Raw genomic sequence first — 8,048 nt, 5'->3', positions numbered from 1 at the left:
TACTATGTATCATTGTAATATGAAGATGCAGGACTCTATATTTACTGTGTTTCTAAGGGAAAGAAGCAAACTCTCCCAGGAGAGCACCTGCTTTTGAGCATTGCAAGTAGCTGCCTCTCTAATTTACCCCTCATAAATTTATTCACACTTGAGGATTTCTTCTGTCTTTCCTTTCACTGACTAAATTCTCACAGAGTTCCCAAGGGCCTGAGACACTGAAAACCATAATTCAATACTCGGGAAAATGAAGTTAGTCCACCCAGCTGTGCTGCACGAATAAAAGGTATTCACCAAGCCAAAGATGGTTGTTGAAGACAGCCTTGGGGTTTGGTTTCCTCCAAAGCCCTTTCTCATGCCAAAGTGGCTACTATTGTGCTGTTGTGTTAATTTCAGCTGTGTAGTTCAGTAAAGTATGATTAGCAAGTCACACGTTTCTGTGAAATATAAGCCCAACATATGTAGCATTTTGGCAACTGCTATGCTTTGTGGAAGGGAGTGACAAATTGCCACACAACGGGTTAACAATTCATGTCAGGTTTTGCCTGTAGTTCCAGGGTTCAACACATCACACACAACCCATTGCAGTGAGTTTAAAAGTTTCTGTCTCTCCCATCTTCATCTATCAGTGACCTCTCACTCGTATTCTGGCTCTGCAGTCATGGCTGTGAATGGGATCAGGGAACTCACATAGGTTTTAAACAAGACAGTAAGAAAAGATTGTTTTTCAAGAGATTCCCAGGGGAGGGCTAAAACCAGTTGAGAGAGCTTGAGTAAGGATGGTAGTGTACAACTGGCCAAATGAACTCATACCAGGGTAGCCCCTAAGCACTTTGTCCCTGGGACAGAGTTCTGTAGCTTTGCTGAACAGCAGTTAGGAAATTCTGTTTATCCTCTGGGCGTGTGATAACCAGATACAGTCAGGCCCAAGACCTGTTACCTGTCCAAAGCTGGAGAAAACAGTCCAAGAAAATAGAGATTTCTCATTCAGATCTGGAGAACAAAACAATTTGAGTGCAAAACCAAGTAGCATCCCTAAACCCAGATCATTTTCCCTAGTGAATGCAGCCTGGAAATTTGTGACAAAGAGAGCCTGAGCCAGGGGGCTGGAAAGTCATTGCATCTGTGTTACCTGGATACATACAGCAAGTAGAGATGGTATTCCCACTTCTTTTCATTCAGTTCTGCAAACTTGGAAGCTATTTAGACTACTTGAATTTTGCCAATCTATTAATTTACTTTTGTCTTATCCAGATTTAAGGAGAAAAGAAGTTTGCCTTAACTGGGTAGCCTCACTTGCTTTTGGGTGTTTGGAAAACATTACGATATACTTCTTAGGTTGCAGAGCTTAAAGAAGGGTATATGAACATACACTAAATGCCCTGCACTTTTAGGCTTCCCAACTGGCAGCCCAGGGTACAGTCTTGCTGCCAAGGCAGACAGTTTATTTAACATATCACGTATAAAACCTGTGCAACCAAATCAAAGTCTCCCCCATGATTCCTTTTCTACATCAGCTCTGCCCCTTCTCAAATGGCATTTCCATCCTTGGACTGGGGGATTTTTTCCTTGCAGCTCCTTCCCAGTAGCAAGCCGTGTTAAATTGAGTCCTGCCTTTAGTTCATTCTTTTCTTATAAACCTTCCCATTGCTTAACTGGATGCATATATATTAGCTGTCACATGCTTCTTTTGAAAATTTCCAGTAGTTTCTTACTAGCTTGTTCACATTTGTCTTACTTTTTTTACTTCTAAAACTGCCAAATATATGGCTAGTCAATAAGCTGCAGCAGTCAACTACAAAATCCAAACAAGAAACAATTCTTTATTCATTTACTTATTTTACGCTTTACCAGATTCAATCAACATCTACAATATTTGCAAGATTTACATACATTTAATTTTCCTGCAAGCCATTTTTAACAAGAAAAACCTTCTTGGCTGAGACAGCTGCTGAAGGCTTAAGCTGCCAAGGTGTAGGTCCACATGCCAGTAAGTTACTCCAAGGTACTCAAAGGATCACGGGGATGATCTTTTTATTTTACTGCATAGGCTGTGTTGGAAACCAGTAGCATAGGTGGCTCAGATGTACTTTCCAGGACCCTATGACAGCAGCAGCTGAAAAGGTTTGTAATTCAAAAGAAACATACAAAAGGGAAAAAGTCCTACCTAGACTGGGGTAATTTCACACTGTGCTGTTTCTGACTATGAGGCATCTCCAGTCAGTGTAGTTAAAATATCAAAAACTGATTTAAGAAGTAAAATAAGTCATTGAAATGCTCTTTACATTCGATTCAGTTCAGATACACAGAAGCTCTAGCACACCTGCCGCTTCTAGGCGTGAAGACCTCACATGGTGTGAGCCGTCTGCCTCCGCACTTACGAACAACGTTCCTCTTGGGCAGCCTGAGGTACTGTGTGGCTGCCATTTTATGCCATACAGCCAAGAACGGGGATCTTGGTACAGAAACAGACGCGTGCTTGCAGGAGACAGAGATGAGGTCATTTCATACAGGTCTTTTCTAATGCTCTCTTTGCTTTGCCGTGCTAAAGGCAACTCTACACAGTCATAATTTTACTGGATTCTGTGTATGACACTTTAGAGACATCTACTTTAAATCAGTTATTGATGATTTCCAACTTTGCTTTTCCAGCAAAAATAATGCCATACCCTCTCCACTTTCCTGCTCCTAAGCTTTGGTGTGGCATATTCAAGCCAGAAGGATAGTGCATGACACTTGCTTCTTGGGACTGATCCTCAAATTCTCACTAAATGCCCAGGGCTTCGGCATCATGCTGTGCTTTGAATAACATCATGTGCTTCTAAATAACAAAATGTGCTTCTAATTACATAGTTATTCTAAGTGAGATGCGTTTTCCATACCCTTGGAAATAGGTGTCTTGTATTGTTTTGTCTAACCTGAGCATGGTAGACAACTGTGCAAAGGTTGTGCTGTTAGGCACTCTTTAATACAACGTTAGCCAACAAAATATAATTAAAACTTTGTTATTTGCATTCTGCAAAATAATACCAAACTTCCCATGCACAGGCTAGGCAGTGCCATCAATGCAGAGCTGCAACAGGCTTTTAGCCAGTTCATGCTCTGAATTTCCCCTCCATACTCAAAAATCACTCCCTTGACATTTTAGTAGTAATGGTACATGGTGAGGCTGGATGTCCTGGCCTAGGAAAGCCACTCACTATCATGTTATGCCAACCTGGGTGCAAATCGCTCTGGGTAGCTCCAGCCCTAAGAAACCACAGTGCTGAGAACAGCAGTGGGAGATGTAGTGCAGGTACTCAGCAAACTAGGGGCAAAGGTCCTGCTGTGCAGGAGGGATTTAAGTTTTGACCCTAAGTTTATTTCTAAGCAAACTAAACTGTTCTGGCTTACACCTGTTGCTCTTTGTACCATCAAATTTAGGATGAAATTCAAGCACAAAGTATAGCATGTGCATGATGTGAAGCATTAACCTGGTATAAGCTGACTTCTTAAGCACATCTTAGACCAAAAAAATTTTGCAGTGACTTGCACTGTGCAGACTTTTGCTGGATGAGTGTTACCTGCACTGTTTTATGGTGAGCTTTCCCACATGCAGCCCAGGGTAACCTTTGGCATCTCTTCCCAGAAAAGGGCAGGGTCTGGAGGGAGAGGAAAATTGTATTTGCATGCTCTGGTCCTGTCACAGGTCACTATTTTTTCCATCTGTCTTAGAATATTTGCACTGGGAGACAGAAAACAGTAGAAAAACCATGCTGCTGTCTGGCTCTGAGTGCAACAATGAGGGGCAGCCTAGAAGAGAGCCTGGGTGGGCTTGTGTTTGATACAGGCTTCCGCTCTAGCTGCCCACACAAGCCACTTGCAAGCCTCCCAAAGCTCTCAAGAGACGGCTGCCTTTTGAGGGAGGAGCAAAACTGGCACCCAGCCCACAACATGAGAAGATTCGGGGCACCCTGCGTTGCCCATTTTCATTTCCAAGAAAGCAGTTCTCCTTGACACTTACTTCTCTTCCTACCTCCTGCTGTTCTTTGTTGATTTTTTGTTGTTGTTTTTTTAAAGTCCCGACATCCTGAAAGCAATATAAACTTTGCCAGGTTAGTCAGGCTTTTGAGAAGCCTAGATTTAGCTAAAGCATTTCACAGCACTCCCAGCTGAACTTAACTGTTCACCAGGAAACTCTGCTGTGCTTAGGAATCACCATCGTCCTTAGCAAACACAGATGGAATTAGCATTCTTGCAATCCAGTTCCATAAAAAGCTTCGAGAGCTCAGTTTCAAATGACTGAAGTCATTTCCGTCAAATCTGCCTTGGCATTAGATCTCAGCAAGCTGCAAAAAAATACACAGAAGTGAAATGCTGAAGTGTGAAAAGGAACTGATTGCTGTCAAGTTATGTTGCAGATGTGCACAAATTCGTCCTGCAGCATGCACCCGGACTTCCATGCATGATTTTAACACATGCTAAGAGCTAGCTCCGTGGATGTGGCTGAAACTTTTTAAAGCCTTGCTTCTCTTTGCAGAAACCACACTTGGAAAACTTCGGTCCTAAAGGATTTTACTTGGAAATTTCATTTTCATGGTTTGGATATTTATTTATTTTTTCCCTCTGTGACATAACAGGAGTAAAGCGGAGGATGTGAAAGAGAGCTTATACAACAGAAATTGTAATTAATGTTTAATTAGTCATTAGCAGTCACTCCTGCTCCCAGTCTGATACAAAGGATTCAGGAGACAGTATATAAAACATACAGTGGGTTTTTGGCAGATGACTTATGTTGCTAAGAATAAATCATATTTACAACTCTGCTGATGTGAAATACAGAGCTTATCCAATAGTCTGTCCAGCATCATCTTCTATACCTTGGTATGATTTACAGCAGTGTTGATGCCTCACAAATCTGATGATATGAAAAGCAGAGGAAGGTGTTTTCTGAATGTCTTGAGTATTTCACACAGCTTCTATTGTGCACCTTTGTCATCTTGGGAAAGCGGTGCTGTTAGAGACTTGCATAATTGTTTTAGGGAATGTTTTTCAGTATTGGCTTAACCAGCTGAAATCCACACAGTGCTCAAAAGTGCCAGCTATCTCTGTTGTCTGACCAATGCCATCCTCTCACAGATCATAGTTTCAGGCTGTATTGTTAGCAAAAGACAAAATTTTTAAATGCCCTTCTAAAAATGTATGGGTTTAAGTAGTTTAAAGAGGGTAAGAAAGTCACCATTTTATTTAGCTCTTGCCAGGAGGCTTCCTCTGCCCATTCTCTCCATGGCCAGTGTTCCCCCAGTTTCTTGTTTTACTGCTGCTGCTCCAGTTTCCAAAGCTTGAACAACTTCAGGTCAGAGAAAGATACAGTGTGCTGCTCCACTGCTTCAGCACAGGTGAATATTTCAAAGTAACTGGGACAGATGGACAGGCTTCTCTTCCTGTGTTTTAATTGATGTACTTGATTCTCTACTGTTCCTAAAAGGGCTCTACAACGAGATGCAGACAGATAATGCCATTAAAAGAGACATCAAATATGATCATATTAGGATGTTTCTGATAATGTAAGATAGCATAAGAGGTCTGCATCCTCTTCATTCTTACTTTGAAAAGAACAAATGCAGTGTTTTGATGTTTGGTTTTGTGTTGGATTTTTTTGTTTGTTTGTTTTGTTTTGTTTTGTTTTTAACTTTGTTGCTTAAACCTTAGAAATAATTATTACCCCCAAAGTGACAGAGAATTAATGTGTAACATTTACCCACTTAATTTCATTGACATTATATAATTTTTTTTAGGTTTGTATCATAGTGAAGGGGAGCACATGGACATTGGTTAGTGCACTCAGAGGTGTTTTAACCTCTGAGGTGAAGGTTCACAATTTGGTTAGGTCCCAAATGGCTGGCGTGGATGACTCTGGCACTTCCTAGGTAAAGTGTTAGGTAGCATAATGAAATTTCAAGGTGAAGAAAAACACAAATAGCTTCTGCAGTTGTGAAAGACATAAAATCTTGACAGACAGCCGGGTCTCAACCCGACATTTACAATACAATTATGTGGTCCGTTAGTCAAGCAAATGGCTCACTCAGGTACCGTTGCATAACTGGACTGGTTCCCTGTGGCAGTTTTTCTTTACCACTCACCATCATAACATTAAGGAGATTTATCTTATTATTTTTTTCAGTGTTTGAAGCAAGCTTGTTACCAGCATAAGAAAAGAGAAAAGATACCTAAACTCAGAGCAAAGAGCCAAGAGAACAATATGCTCTGAGCTGGACACGCTTTGCAAATGGTGTACAAGAAACAGAGGTTTGCCCGCATTTTGCTTAGTAATAAACAATTAAATACAATAGCATTCGTTGTTGAATGTAGCTATTCATTTATCCATCTTTTCTCTTTCTGCAAGCGGAATGACTGCAATCCATTTTCAAAAGAAGAATGGTGCAATTGCCAGTTTGATATTAGTAATTGAGCAGTTTGCCGGCACAATTCAGGGACCATCTTTTGTGTAAGTCTAACCAAGGTGTCACTGAAGAAAATAGCAGTATTTCAGCACCGGATTCTTGAAAGGTTCGAGCCTACCTGACCCAGCTAGCTGAAAGGTTGCGTGCCACACTGATCATGGTAGCTGAGCACCACTAAAGTCAAGATGACTGTTCATATTCGTTGGGCTTTTGGAGAACTGGGCCTTATAATTTCTGAAGGAAATCTTACTATTTAACTATGAGCATTTTGCTGCGTTGGGACAATTTTTCTCTTCACAAAGGAACCTTTCATTATCCAGGTAAACAATAGCAGATTGAAGCAATCCCCCAAATATCCTGCTTCTTGGGAAACAAGCATAAATGCTTCGCAAACAATTTAGGGGGTGGGGAGAGAAGAAAAGGACTGCGAAGCTGCATGCGTGGGTTATGGTCCAGCAGGAGAGTAAGTGGGGAGTCTTGCAGAGCAGCTGACGCCTGCACAAAGCTTTTATTGCTGCGAGCGATGTAGAGACCAGGCAGCCTGAGCAAGCACACTGACCCAAAAGAAAACAGGATTTCTGCAGGCAAAGATAATATGGCTCCAATATACCTATTTTCTCCCCTTTTCTTCCGTGGGGCAAACTGACAGGGTGAGACAAGGATCTTGCTAAATAATTTCCAGAAAGATATTTTGCATTTCAGTAGTGGTTTCCAGGAAAGGCTGCTTTATGTGTTACGAACTCTTTTTGTTGTTGTGTTTTACTTTATTTTTCCCAGACATAACTCTATGATATACATAGGGCACCATGCCATATATATCTCATCTTTCCTGCACATCATCCATGGATCTACAAAATTCCCCTGCTTTTCACATGAAGAGTAATCCAGTAAAAATCAGTAAAAGTGGGATTGGAAAAATCTTTCAGGACTAAATACTCCTTTATTTAAAATTAAGTAGCTTTATTTCTGGAGTTTTTTTAATGAAGTAGAGCTTTCACAGAAAACCATAAAATTCCTCCGGATTTTTTTATTCACCAGACTATACGGAAAAAAAAAAATGATTTTGGTTGTTACTCGTAGGAATAACAGCAAAGACGTATTTACTTGTGTATACCAACTTCTCACCAACAGTGCTCCTCTCCTCCGTTGTTTCCAGAGCCTCAGATACCTGAATGTTCAAGCACTTATATATATGAATTCAGTCTTGTCTCATGTGAACCTCTGCCAGGCAGGAACTGGGCTGTCAGCTTCATCCCATCAAAAAGACTTTCAGTGCCATGAGCTGAAGGCAGGTTCCAATTGTTAAGTCATTCTGGCCTGGGCTGAATTTAAAGGCAGGCTCCTGTAGCTAACGGAAGTTGCTGCAGGCAACGGCTCAGCAAAAGGCACTAAAATCATATGTCTAATACTTATTCTTTTGACTCAATTACCCATTTACGCTTTATTTTTATATCCAGTGGAACCTGAGGGCAGCAAATGCTGCATAGGGAGAACAAATCCTGTGTAATAGTTCTTGTTTTGGTACATTCAGTTAGTAGTGATTTATTAAGGGCTGCTGAATAAGCCTGATTAAAATGCATAAACAGTTCTGAACAGTAAACAACCATG

The sequence above is a fragment of the Aythya marila genome (assembly GCF_965140915.1).
Source record: "Aythya marila genome assembly, chromosome: 1".
In the NCBI taxonomy this organism is placed as follows: domain Eukaryota; kingdom Metazoa; phylum Chordata; class Aves; order Anseriformes; family Anatidae; genus Aythya; species Aythya marila.
The sequence above is the reverse complement of the archived record's forward strand: the minus strand, read 5'-3'. Positions refer to the sequence as shown.